Source organism: Molothrus aeneus, chromosome 2 (genome assembly GCF_037042795.1).
Source record: "Molothrus aeneus isolate 106 chromosome 2, BPBGC_Maene_1.0, whole genome shotgun sequence".
NCBI lineage: Eukaryota > Metazoa > Chordata > Aves > Passeriformes > Icteridae > Molothrus > Molothrus aeneus.
In genome coordinates, this window is record NC_089647.1 from 78,206,644 (window position 1) to 78,221,807 (window position 15,164).

General features: G+C 39.1%; 1 protein-coding gene across 2 annotated transcripts in view; it reads right to left on the reverse strand.

Moving 5' to 3' along the window:
* The window catches only part of GGACT (gamma-glutamylamine cyclotransferase), a 28,508-nt gene that overhangs the window by 12,748 nt on the left and 596 nt on the right, over positions 1-15,164 (reverse strand). Inside the window, exons 1-2 of one of the 2 annotated variants that reach the window (XM_066545149.1) lie at positions 13,918-14,014; positions 12,793-12,819 (exon numbers count right to left, since the gene is read on the reverse strand). The exons of the other annotated variant lie outside the window; for it this stretch is intronic. The gene's annotated coding sequence lies outside the window, so the exon portion shown is untranslated. Of the gene's footprint in view, positions 1-12,792; positions 12,820-13,917; positions 14,015-15,164 lie in introns of those variants that run through there. 2 annotated transcript variants of the gene reach the window in all.

A 15,164-nucleotide genomic window follows, 5' to 3' on the forward strand; every position in this document is an offset into this window, starting at 1 on the left:
CTGACAGGCTTGGTGCCATGACCACTTCCCTGGGGAGCCTGTTCCAGTGGCCAGTCACCCTCTCAGGGAAGAACCTTTTCCTAATGCCCAGTCTGGACTGCCCCTGCTTCATCCCATTTCCTCATATCCTATCACTGGTCAGCAGAGAGATCAGCACCTGCCCTCCACTGCCCCCCCGAGGAAGCTGCTGGCTGTGATGAGGTCCCCCCGCAGCCTTCTCTTCTCCAAGCTGAATGAGCCAAGTGACCTCAGCCACCCCTTGTGAGTCTTGCTCTCGAGGCCTTTCACCACCCTGGTCACACTGCTCTGGATACACTCTAATGGCTTTTGTGAAGGATTTTACTTTTACAAACCAGGTGGTTTCCATCTGTGATACATTTCTGCATCAAGACAGCATACAGAGCAGCTGAAAAGGACCTTTTAAATTTTTAAAAATAAAATTAGCATTCTAGAGACATAAGCCTTCCAAATTACTTTATGGGCACATCAGAAGAAACTCACATACCTTAAGGCACTGAAATCTAGGAGAGTGTCCAACTACACCTATCCATCAATCTAGAGTTTATGCTGAGAAAACTGGCATGAATTAGGCAATATAACAGTATAAAATGTTCTGAATGCCTCAAGCTACATCTTAAGATGTAGCCAATTTAGGACTGGAGCAGGTCCCATGCAAAGGAGATTAAGCCACCATTACAAATTAGCATATCCTCTGACTAGCTTTAATATCTCCCCACAACAGCCTCCTCACACACCCCAAATACAGACCAAAATTAAGAGATAAGAAGATGGCAAACTGGCTACATTAGCTGTCAACAGAGCAGAGCAAAGGGGATGCACAGAACCCAGCATAGAAAGGGAAACAGCTACTGTCCCCTATCCATACCATGGGACATGAGGCAGAAGTGACAATGGATCACTGTATTCCTGCTTTCTCAGGATATGCTGTGGAAATAAGAAAACAATTCATACATGCTGCTAGTTTATTGGGATCCCACCTTTCCAAATAGATCCCAAATATCCAGTAGTATGTAGAGTACCCTCCAATTCACTTCCACATGCTTTTCAAATTTCAGTGTGAGCAAACAGGATAAGTAGGACAGGGAACAGCAAGTCCCAAGATCTCTCTATCCTTCTAAGTGAAAAGTTGCCTCTTGCACTGGGATCAGCAGACATTTTCAACACGCACCCCTCAGCACAACTGATACACAATAGAAAAACCAAATAGTCTTCCTGTCAGCAACTTTGCTCCTACTAAAATAAATTGGCAAGCACCACTTATGATTTATTTTTATGCCACAAATAGAGAGAACAGCCTCCAGCAAATACAATCAGCACCACACTTTTAAAAACAGACTGCTTGCACTGAAAGGTCTTGGCTCACAGCAAATACAGCTTGGGAGTTTCAAGAAGTAGTTCTGGATGAACACTGGTACACCCTCACACTAAATGCATTTGACAATGAAAAACTGGAATAAGAAGGGGCGATTTTACAGATTAACCAAAAATTGTATTTTTGGAGTTAAAATGATGCTACCTGAAAATATTAAAGATAAGCATTATTCACAGGATATTGAAAATGCACAAAACATTATTAAATAACTTCTTAGTCCAAGTTTGCCATAGGAAGTTATGTTTCAGTTCTTGAATGAATCAATCAGTGCCCTCCCAGTGCCACTCTCCCCACCCAAATACTGTGCAGTACAGCAGACTTGGGCAACTCCCCATGCCCACACACAGGAATAATGTTATTATTCTGAACAGCATTTCTCCCAGACTTGACAGTATCTAGGGACATCTGGAAATCTCAGTTAATTTCACTTCTGCATTCCTTAAGCAAACACTCACTTAGTGATGCTAATTAACTGAGGAAAAATTAAATAATATAATTAGAGAGCCAGATGTAAATCAAGAAACAGTATAATACTTAAAACACAGAAAGAAGAGAAATCATACGACATTTTGTCTTTTTGATATGATTTTAAAAGACAGGTAATGATCAAATAACTTCTGACTTTCAGCACATGAATATTTCTTTCAAAACAGACAAATGATTGGCAAATTACAAACCCTCACTAGCTCACCGTTTACGCCACAATAACTATCAATTAGTAAAGGCATGCTTCTGAATACATAATGCATTACATTTTTTACTTCCAACACCTGGTGTCACCAGAATAACACCATATATTTCTAAAACGCTCTGCAGTGGTGTGTGTGTGTGTGTATGTGCTTTGATTTTAGGGCAGTAATACTTCAAAGGAAGTGGAATCGTAGAAAATTATGGCAAGCAATGCACACAGGTTAATTTTTTTTTTTTTGTTAATTGATACATTAGCAGTTAACTGACCATGGCAGATCGTTTTAAAAATGAGGCTCAAGGTGTCTAAAAGCCTTCATTCCTTAGACATGGTCAAAAAAGGGCTGAACAAAGTGAAAATTTTGCTGTATTTCAGTATTTCAAGCAAGCTAAATTGTAAACCTTTTTTCCAAAAAGCACTTTAACTGGTGATTTCTGCTACACCAGAATTTTGCTAATTGCAATCAATTTTTGTAGGGGCTAATCAAGACCTCTCTGTCCAGTCTAGAGCTGCATTAATTGGTTATTATTACAGTACCCCTGAGAATAGACAGAGGGGAGTGATTTTGATTGATTATTGCTTGGAGCTCCCCAAGACACTAAAGAAAAAGTTAAATATCAAAGAAGATTTAATTAATTTCAGTGTCTCCTTCTTTCCACTCTATCAGCAAAATAGAGCTGATAAAAAATTGACAAATTAAAGGGAAATGAAAAGAATCAGAACTGGTGACCCTGTATTTTTTTTAATGAGAAAGTACACGCATTTATTTGCTCTAATCTTTAGATAATGGGCACAAGAAAATGAAAACTTTCTCAGCTTTTGATGCTTATTCCAAAGCCCAAATGGAATTATGGCTGGCAGTAAGATTAACTGGTATAAGATTTAAGTTGTGTTATGTTTTTCTTTTAATATAGCATTTCAAATAAATCAGTGAAAGAATCCTGAACTCTTGGGGGAAAAAAAAGTCGTAAGCTTGTTATATAAGAAAGATAGAAAATACTGTATTATAACATACAAATGCAGTATTTCAGAATCAAAAGATTTAGGAGTCTCAATTTTGGCAGAAAATTCTGTATCAGCAAACAAAGGAAGATGTGATCAAGATATTTATGATTAATTTTGTAAAAACTTAGACTGACAATTCCACTAATTATGCATGGGTCTCCTGCAGCAGACTTTCCAGAGTCATATTGTCCTTCAGTACTTTTTCACTTAGGATAGAAGCACTTCCACAGGTACTTGTTTTCAGGTTTTAGTGCAATCACTGTGGATTTTAAAGCTAGAACAGAAAGCTAACCCTGATATAGGAATTATTTTCAGATGAGTGCATTTCTAGGATCCACAGACAATCCCTATAGATTGGAGATCTCTATGTGTCTGCAAGGCATTTACTACCTCTAGGCTGATCTGTGGGACCAGGTTTTTGATGACAGGCTTCCAAATCCCCTAAAAGGATGATAGGCAAGCAATATATCCTTGAATAATGGTATCAAATAACATCAACCCATAAAAAGAATAAAAGAGCATGAAAAGCAGGAAAAAAGCTTAAGCCTGGGAAAAGGGATGCAAGTTATTAAGAAAAAGTAGCTCTTCTCCTCAATGCTTGATTTAAACAGATGTTAACATAAATCAGTAATTTTTAAAAGAGACAGCCTAAGCCTGGTGGGTTAACCAAGTTATACAGGTTTTACAGGAAAGTTTTGTTTATTATAACACCACCACTTGTTTGCTTCAGCATTTCAGAGCACAAATTCCTCAAACCAAAAGAAAACCCAAAACTGAACACCAGTAGTTTTCTGTAAAACAAGGTGTTAATTATTTTAGGACTCACTAGCCCCTTATTCCTTTTTAAAAGGGAAAAATAATAATAAAAAAGATCTTAGAGGACCCTTTTCTCCCAAAAGATACAAGTATTCAGGGATCACTGACTCAGAATGTGCTTATATGCACAGGAGCAGAAGGACAACTGGTAAAGTAATACTCAGGTCACAAAGGTTTATCTGGAGCTGCTCAGCAGAGTGGCCTGATGTGTCCTCCACCACAAAAGACTGCCCAGGCAGACCTAGGGGACATGGCTTGGATGGAGATACACCCTATTTCCAATGTCAGCTCCTATGGAAGAAAGAAGGGATGAAGACCTCTTAGTAATATTTAGTGTGCACATAGAGGCAGTTTCTCATCTTTACCACTGCTAAAATGTGCAGATGCTGAAAAGAAATAATCTGAAAATCACCTGTCTAGATCCATACTAGTTAATTTGTCTTGACCTTGGTAGAACTTTTGACACTGATAATGCTCATGATACTCCCACAAGCAAGCTAGAAAAACATGATTTAACAAGAACTGCTGGTATTCAGACAAAAAATATTTTTTTGTATATATATATATATATATATATATATATACACTGCTGTATATATATAAATAACTGCTGTATATAAATAACTGCTGGTATTCAGTCCAAAACAACCAAACAAAAAAAAACCAAAACCCAAACAAACAAAAAAAACACCCAAAACCCACAAAAAACCAACAAACTCCAAAACTGTTTAGAAAGACTAGTTAATATTTATCAGAGGTGAATCTCAAACTGGACATATGCTCAGGATTTGCTATGTTCACTCCAGTATCAGGGAAGCACCAGTAATGAAAATACTGAATGATGTGCACAAGGCTAACGAGACAGTCACAAGCCCCTGCACAACTGCTGCTCTGCAGCAGCTGTTCAGGTAAGGCTAGAACAAAGTTCTAAGATTAAGCCACGAATAATCAACCACATAAACAAAATCTGGGGAAAGACTGGTGTAACAGCACTTCCAAAGAAAGAAGTTTGACATTTACAATGATCATGAAGTCAACATGAGTCAACAATGTGGCAGGGCTGGAAAAAATATCCTGCTCTAATCTGCCCACAAATTGATCAGTAGGCCCAGCTTTGAGCACTGCATGTAAAGAACAGTGATCAGCTGGACAGAGAGAGCAGTCACAGGTCAGGAAACCAAAACTCACAGAAGAAAACAACAGAAATGAAGAGCCTGTACTGTGATCACTTCTTTTAGAGAAAATAGCATCCTGCCTTTAAGAATATGAAATCATACTGGAAGAGAAAGAGGCTGTAAGCTTCTTTCCACATCTGCTTTAACAGAAGATCCAATAGGCTCAAATTCTGAAGATGGCCATTAGGAAGACTATCCACCTCCTGATAAGCAGGGTGCCTAGGAAGAGTGTAGATAACTAGCTAAGTTAGAAATCCTTCACTACTGCCTATCCTCAACAGCAAGACAGCAAACCTCTATCAGAAATAACATACTGCTGCAAAACTTGCCTTTTGCCAAGGAACACTGGACTCATGAAGACTGCAAGAGACCAATTCTGAGGTCTAGACAGTACATTCCTGATACCTCAAGGAGAGGTTTCTAGTACAGATTCCACTCCCTGCCTCTTTATAGATGGTACATTCTGCAATTACTTGATTTTTGAAATTTACTTTCCCAAACAGTAATAACCCTGAAAAGCAGATGAAATGTTGGATTCCCAACCCTTCTTACTCCATGCAGTGCCTCCTAAATACACTCAGAGATATAATCCTGAGGTGCTACACTGAGTGCTTTCTGACCCCATGAATCTTGCATTGCTTTCTGCACTGTGATCTAGCTTCAAAAGGCCAAACAAGACCAAATGGGACATGGGTTAGAGCCCTTGGGACAAAGGGCATGAATCTAATTTTTCTACTTCCTAGGAGATCACAGGATCATAGAATATGCTGAGTTGGAAGGTGCTGATCAGGATCCTCACGTAGAACTCCTGGCCCTGCACAGGACACCACAACAATCACACCATGTGCCTGAGAGCTTTGCCCAAATGCATCCTGGACTCAGACAGGCCAAAGACAGAGCAGTGCCAGCCTAGCTGTACATCTATCTAGCTGTACATAAAAGCACCTAAAGAAGGCAAAGTGCATGAACAACCTAAGCCTCTGACACCACTGCCTCAAGAACAGATGCACAGCTCCCCAGTACCATTCCCACTCTGAAACTTCTGCTCCCTGGGTACAAAGCTACACACACTTGTGCCTTGAGGTTCTAAGACAGCCATCCTGGTTTACTTATTATACATAAAGGCCACTATAAATCTGAGTCCACAAAATAGCATTTCTGGTTGTGTCTATTTTTCATCTCAAAAACTTTTTTTTAAGTTCACACATATGGCAGATTTTGATCCCAAGTAGTTCTGAAATAACTGCTATTTAATAAATATTAAAAAATATAACTTATATTTTGTTTATAGGCATACAGGTTTTATTTGTTCTATTGATAGCATGCTGGTGAGATACATCACTTTGATATGGTACCACTAAAAATCTATACCCTCACACAGTTTTCCTCTAAGCTGCTGATGTGGCAATTGTAGATAAGAGACACTGCTATTTTTCTAGACATACAATAAACAATCTTACACACACATTTGTTTATCTACTGCATATGTGACTCACAGGTAAACTACTGCACATACATATGAGTGTAATCCACAGCAGTGTCACAGGTTTTATCAAAAACAACAATGTAAGCTAGGACACATTTCTTAGACAGCTAAGTGATTGTAATGTGGTAGCTCAGAAAACATGCTACAAAAGCTGCATCTGCAGCAGCTTTGCCCACAAGGCAGAAATAATGAGAGTTGGGATCCAACCAGAGCTGTCTAAGTGAACACTAAATTGTGTGCGCTGTTAGTACTGCAGAGTGTTTACAGATCACAAAAGTAGAAGATTACTGGGGAGTTTATGCCCATTAAGAGATAAAAATCATCAAGCTTAAAAGAGACTGTTCCACTGTCACCGAAAATATTTCCTCACGCTCTTCCCTAATTAAACTCCCAAAGCATCACTACTACCTGAAGTAAAAACTCAGCTGATAATGTAGTTGTGTGCAGATGGTTTAATGGGCTGGCACAGAGAACCACAGAGGGGTGGGGCAGATGTCAAATAAATAATCCATCCCATATAGAATCTCAAAAATTAGCCCAATAGATTAGGTTTTGACCTAACCAATATCAAACTAAACTACCTGATGTGGCAGGAGGGTCATGAAAGACAAATTATCCTAAATTATCCTTCCTCCTAGTATCATCTACCAGCTCTTGTGTCTGCTGCATCACCCTGCAGACTCTGCTCAAAATCTGGTTGCAGCAACACTGATGGTCAATCTCAAAATCTCCCCAAAAAAAGCGTCCCCAAAACCAATCAAAGAACTGAAAGGTCAATAATGGACTTGATAATTTTCTCAGTCTGTCATAAGATTGAGAGGACAAAGTTATTATGTCAAAAGAATAACTACACTTAACAAAACTCAAAACAGAACTGGATCTCTATGTCAATGAATAAACATGTCCTGCGTTCACAAGACTGCAATGATAATAAACCTCTGCTAAAGACAGCTAAAATACAGAGCCTGATTTGAGTTTCCACCTAAACCAATACTGAAACAGAAGCTACAGGTTAAGACATATAGACTACAACATGACAAATTAAAGAGATTATTTCGTTTTACAGAAATTATGAAGAAAATTTTGAAGTTCCTCCTGTACAAAATTAAAGATGCTTAATGGCCTCCATTAATATAGTAAACTGTCACTAAGCATACTTAATTAAAAGATATAATAATAACTACTAGCAGTAAAAGAACAGACTAGATGAACAGATGGATCCAGATATATTTTGACCTAAATTTCTTGGTATTTTGACAAGATAAATAAAGGTAAATATAAACAAGATGAGGGGGGAGAGGAATAACCAGCCAGTCAGTGTATCTCAGTAAGAAGTCTCATACTAGAAAGATGGAAAAACCAGTATCAAATCCTTTTCTTTCTCTGCTCACCTGCTTTTCTTCTCAAAGATGTTTTGTTTCTGTTAAGCAGGCTGAGGCTTCCTGTAACCACGTACATATTCACCTTACTGAGACATTAATTATGCCTGGAAACCAAATAATGAAGTAAGGCCCACTACCTCAGGACAGTTGAATCAAAAGAAATAAATCATTACCTGTAGTATAATTTAAATCTCTTAGAGGTTGATTTTCTTTTATGCTCACTCCCTCTTGAATCTGACCCCTGCTAGAGATAACAGTTAAGAGAACTGTTTCTATCTACAGAGTCCACAGAAGGCAGAGATTCTTCTTTCTGAGCCCTTCATATCACCTTCCCTTTGGGCACTCTCCCCAGCCAGACAGTTCCTGAGTATGTAACTTTGTGTTACTTATCATGTTTGAAATGAGCTTCAGAAAGCTTCAGTAAGATTTGGCCTGTGGCTGGATTCGTATCCTGAAAGTTTTCATAGCAGGTATATTTGAACTACATCACAGCAAGGACTGCAGCCTTGGGGCAGGTTAGTGGTTTGATGTATGAAATGTCTATGTGCATGGTAAGCATCCTGCTGGGATTTACTCCCTACGTAATTTTCAGCTAAGGCAAAATCAAGACTGGGGCTTCACTCCATAAACTGTGTTGAAACATTCCTCTCCATTCATATGGTTTCTCAGTTATTGATACACTTTAGCAATACAGTGCGGGGTCAGTGCAATCCCATCAAAATTAAATTTAGTTGTTCTCCTATGCCCACATCCCATCCTAACACTTACCAAGCATGATCTCTGCACCTCACAAGCAGCACTGGACTTTTGAAGCACTGCTACAAAGTACATGAAGCCACACTCCATATGTGTGCTGTACTCCATGTCCTCTCAGTGAAAACATTCTGGAGCACGGAGCTCACATTCCTACTTACTCATTCCAAAGAAAATCTAAGTTTTGAAGGCTTCACTAAAAACTGCCTCAAAGAAGATCAACAGCAATTGATACACACTCAAACATATCTGAAAGATGACATTCATTCCAAGATTATGTTTTCTACACAATAATTTTTAGTAATCTTTTCCCCTCCATTTTCTAGGCTCTGTAGGCTTATCCCTTCCTCTTTAGAGTTCTTATTTTGCCAGAATTAAGTTTGGGCCCAAGATATTCTTCAAGCCACAGTTTCCCTTGAGCACCTGTGCAGGTATACAATCAGGGGAATAAAGAAATTAATACCTATTATCCTCCTTCTATTCCTGTCAATAAATCCACAACCATCACATCTCAGCTGACAATCATGGCAAGTATATTTTTTTTCATCCCTCATCTGATCATCTGCACCAAACTACTATTGCTGAAAACTCTTTTCTTCAGTTGATTTCAGTTGTTCTATTCACAGATGCTGGTGAGTTTCTCTCTCAACTAGTCCTATCATCTGATCTCTGAGATAAAAAAATCTGAATCTAGTAATTTTCTCTTAAATTTGTTACTATGGGTGCTTATGTTATTAAGTTCCTTCTCTAGACTCCTAACATTTCCCCTTTTCTTCCATGAGCTTTTCACAAAACCCATGAAGGAATTTCCAGTTTTCCTCAAGTTAAAACACTAACAAGAACCATTGTAGAATAATGTCCTTGCAGTCCAGGTGAGGTGGGTTGGCTAAATCCCCCCAATGACTACATATTCCAGCACTCATTCCAAATATTGCCATCGTACAATTTTTATTAAAAAGAGGAAAATACATAAAAACAGAGGCCAAAAGAATGTCATCACAAAAGGGAGGCAAGAGTTAGGCAGGAGGACATTACTAGGTCTACCTGTCATTCAAAACCACTGCAAACACCATTCTTTCAACAGAAAACCAGAACAAGACCCTTATTTCTCCCTCACTACTTACAATCTCACTTCCAAGACCATTTTTCTCAGCAATGTTTTGAAGAAAATTGTTTTGTTTCTATTTTTCTTCAAGCTTTCAGTACTATCATATATGCAGACTGGGCCTCTCCTGATGGAAAATTATCTAACTTGTTACCTGTGATTTCTAGGGAAATTCACACATTCTGAGATCCAACCAAGAATAAAACTGTTGTTTACAGAACTTGCAGTGCACAGAATCCATAGGCAATTAAAATGACATACTAATTTCAGTGGTAAAATTCAGTGTCCACACCTTAGCCTAATTTAATGTGTAAATTAAACAACAAGCACTTGGACTCAATTAAATGGACTCAGAAAGAACACTATTAATAGCCTTCGATGAGCCAGAGGGTAGCATTCACCTTGATTTAATTTCCTACAGTTCAGAACCTAGGCTGGTCACTCAGGCATCACCATTTGGTGGAGAAAAATGTGAGGTGCATCTCTTGTCAGCAACTACAAATGAAACTTAACATTTCAAATGCAAGTCTGTCATCTTGGGAAGTAGACTAAAGAAAGGGGCAGTGCTGAGGTACACACTCATGATTCTTATCAGTACCACATGTCAGCAGAAACAATAAAATCTTAATTATTGAAAGTCCTGCACACAAACCAGCCTGCCCACCAGAAGGCAAAATGTACTAACTTGACATATTTCACAAGATGCACAGACAACATTTAGTACCTGAGCTGCAAAGGTGGCAGCAGAGGTACAGGATGAAATCCAGGCTATCAGAGAAGGAGTCAAGTTGGAAGGGACCACAGTGGGTTACAGGTTTCAACTTCCTGCTCAAGCAGGCTTATCCTAGGGCACTTTTTACAGGATTACAACCAGATGGCTTTCGGGTATCCACAGTGAGGGAGACTCCACAACCTCTCTGGTCAATCTGTTCCAGTGCTTGGTCACCTGCACAGTAATGAAATTCATCCTTATGTTTAGGTGGAACTTCCTGTGCACCAGCCTCTGCCCATGTCCTATTGCTCAGCAGCACTGAGCAGAACCTGGCTCCATCCTTTTGGAACTCTGCCTTCAATACTTACAGACACTGATGAGGTCCTCTCTTCTAGATGTCGCTTCTCCAGGCTAAACAGGCCCAGATATGAAGAGATATAAAAGAGAAACTATACAAGATCTGAGTCTAGATCAGGTGTAAAAAAGGTATTTTGGAGAAGAGAGAAGTCTTTTATACTAACATTCCAAAACACTACTGAAACTGTATATGATAGTTTTACCAGGAAGCAGCATAATGCCAACAAACATTCCTAACTTCTGGAATACTAAGTAAACAGCAAGACTTCTAGACACATGATGAGAAATGACTATCTGCATCTGCTTCCTCTCTAAAAGGAGGGCTACAACCCTGACTGCTGCTGGAGCCAAGACTCAGCCAGAAGTGCAGTACAGCAGTCAAGATGATACTGTTTGGGATCCATGTTTCCTTTGACATCTCAATGATTTACCTTACATATCCTTACCTTAGGACTCATGAATATACCTTGCTGAACAAAGCAAGCAGCCAAGGCAGCAAGCACCCTGCACTGTATTAATGGGAACACAATCAGCAGATTACAGGGAGTGACAATCTCCCTTTACTTGACACTCACTAGACCACACCTACAATATTGCACCCACTTTGGGGCCCAAAACAAGAAAAAATATGGACAAACTGCAGTGCATTCAGACAGTCAAGGGGCAAGAGTACTTGCCTTGTGAAAAGCAGCTCAGGAACAGCCTTTTCAACTTGAGAAGAGATGGCTTTCAATTGACCTAATAGCAATCTTCCCATACCTGAGGTTATCCAGGAAACACAGCCGGGGTCTTTACAGCAGTGCATGTCAGAGTTGAAAAGCAAATGTTATAAACCAAAGTAAGAGAGGCCGCAACTTGATGCAAGGAAAAGGATTCTCATGATACAGACAAAAATTGAAGCAAGCTGCCCAGAGGTGTTGTGTAGTCTCTATCCCTATAGGTTTTTAAGACATGTTGGATAAAACATTGAGCAACCTGGTCTGGCCACACAAACAACCTTGCATTGAGTAAGGAGACTGGATGAGTGACTCCCCATGTCCCTTCCAACCTGAATTTTGCTGTGATAAAAGTTGTGGGCTGCATCAGGCTACACAAAATGAGGGGAGAGAAAGAAGATACAGAGAATTACAGTTACTCTGGTATTATTTGATAGCATAATTTTTCAAATTGCAGCATTATTCTAATACAGCTACTCTCACACAACCGAAGCTTGGCAAAGGTGGGGTGATCTCCCTTGCACTTAGTAGCCACCCACAGCACTGGAAAAAAAGCAGTGCTTGAGGGAAAGGATGAGACAAAGCAATTCTACACGACCAAGAACTTCTGTCAGAATGTCAGCAATACAATGGTAACTCTGGCTGTTAGTAAAGGTCATGAGTAATTACAGTCAAAACAGTGCAGACAGAGGTGGTTATGTAGGTAATTTCAAAGGAAAAGAGGTGTCTTGTAAGACAGAGAAATCAGGAGTGACAGTGATATCAAATATGTTTTCTCAAGATGTTAAGAGCGAATAGCTGACACACTTACAGAAATCACAGTGGCCAAAAATCTTAATGTAAAGGCCATTCTTCAACAACACCATAATTGTAAATCAATAGGACATGATATTATCCTGCTACAGCCCATCTTTCTTTAACATTAATTGGAAGTGGAGAAAAGAGAGCTGTATCTGACACGGTCCATAAAATGTAATTAAACCTTTGCAGTGAAAAAGAGCAGAAAATTCTGGATAGCTATGGATTCTGGGTTAAGAACAGTGATTTACTACTGCCTGAATAGTTCAATTTCTAAAGAAAAAAGGTATTAAACATCCTCTTTGGAGAGACAGAATGAAAAGGGGTGTTACATTTGCTAACTCAATGACATGACTGGGTCCATCCATTTCCCTGTCTCTTGGTCAATCATCTAGTTAATACTTACCCTTTCTGTCAGAATACTGCAAAAAATCTATGGAAGATGAGAAAACAAAAGGTAGCATCAGTTCATATAGAAAATGTGTTCTGTTACAGCACATGCTCTCTGCTTAAGCAGTTAATGTCATTTAAAATGTCATTCAAGTTTCACATTAAATTCTACTAAAATCAAAAGCATTATGAAAATTATTTGACCAGGTTCGAGTTCAAAGAACTTTTAGAGTGTGAGAAACATACAAGAAGACTTGAATAGGAATATAAAAGTGCATTGCTCCAGAAATGAATTGACAAAAACTACTGTGAAATGTAGAGTCTTGTTCTTCTACCAACAGTAACTCTTAATAGCATTAATTACAGAAAAATTCAATTACAGAAAAATAATTTGGCTAATCCATTAGAGAGCAAAAGCATACCAGAGCTAGCAGCAGAAGGCAAATGCCACAATGTACCCCTGGAATTTACTCTCTTATTTCACTCCATGACACCCCCATGACTATACCTTTGTGCCTGTACTTACACTTGCACATTCACAATGTAGTTCAGGCAGTCACATAACCTCATTTCCCTGAAGTTCCCCAAGAACAAACACAGCCATATAAACAAGAGAAGCAGAACTGGCAAAACCTGGGGTTACATGAGCAGTCAGATGAAAGTAATTTTCAAGAGGAAACTTCCTTTAAAACAGACACTTGGGTTACTATTGGGAGTTACGAGAATGCAGAGACAGACTTGGAGGAATGTTGGTTGGATGGGACCTGTGAAGGTCACCCAGCCCAGCCTCCCACTCAGAGGAGGGCTAAAGCCAGTGCTAGATGACACTTTCCAAGGGAAGAGGCTGTGCTCAGCAGAACAGTGGGTGGCAGAAACAGCAGGACATCAGCTGCAAACCAGGCCTTGCTTGTGCCCTCTACTCTCCAGAGGCACCTATATTTCCATGTCAAACATCAGCCAAGGAAAGCATAAACTGACATGGGAAGCCTTTCTAAAGATAAAAAGGAGACGCTGCAGTAAATAAAGCACTCCAAGCAATCTACGCTGAATGATAGGAGAAAATGAGCAACAGAAAACTCTAATCACACATACAAAGTCACCAAAAAGAAAAGCTATAAGGAGTGGATGACATGACACATACCAACAACATGGCACTCTTTCTTCCATGATGGAGTGAAGCTGTGTTCAGTATTCCAGTGATCTCAAAACAAACTCATGAACAAACTCAAAGAAACTTGCTTGCAAAGCTGATGGCAGAAAACCACGCTTATTTGGAAAGTGAAGAGCAAACAGGCTGCAAGAACCCAAGGAAAATTAAGTGTGATGCACATATCAAGTAGTTACTATTTGTCAGCAGTCAGGTGCAGGTTTAAAAACATTAGCAATGCATGGAAAGGCCATTTTTTGTTTTGTTTAACATGTAACCTCTTTGAAAATTCAGTTTTGAGACAGACAGTAAAAGAGACATCTGTTCTGTTTAGCATTTATTTAATCATGGCAGGAGAAAGCTGTTCTACACTTAGGTAACAAGACATGTTACTGTTCATATGATTTTGGCAGCTATGACAGAGTGAGGGCAGGAGATGAGTGCCAGTTAAATACACTGTAGCAGCAGTCTAAGTTTTTAAGACTTCTCTCAAGAGGAGGGGAGAAGATTGATGAAAATTTGCCCATGTTTTGTTCAGAGATATGAAATTTAAGGCCTCTCTTAATGGCCTTTATCACACAATGAACAACTTTAATTGCCAAGAAATTGCTTTTCCAGGTTGACTGCCCACTTAAGCTGGAGAGTATATAAAACAAGTTCATTCCTTACAGAGTTCTACAGGAAACAACTTGGTCATGGAGATATTTACAGTTGTGCCACTGTATGTTCAGCTCTATAGAAGTTGCTACCTTGATATTGTCAAAGCATAGCAAAAATTACAGAAGCAGGAAATTAAAAAATACCTGAAGCAAAAAATGAGGAAGTTAATTGTCTGGAATTAACACAGATATAACTAAATGAACCTTAACCCAAACCCAAAAAGACTTTGTAACTCTATAATGGAAAAGGATACAGAACAGGTGAGGGAACGAAAGCATAGCAAAATGAAAAGCCGAGGTGAATAGAAAAAAAAAAATTACTCCCCCCAACATTCTGGTCCAAGCAATGCAGGCAAAAAAATAAGTGCTCTGAAATGTTATCTTGTAAGGATATACAGTCATGGAATGGTTTGGGTTGGAAGGGGCCTCAAACCATGTAATTTCAAGCTCTGCTGTGGGCAGGGGCACCTTCTGCTAAACTCTGCATCTATGGTACCTGAACTCTTTCCTTTCTCTTTTTCCTCTAGTTTAGGTATTGGCACCTCAAACACACATCACTAACCCATTACAAGGGCAAAGGTA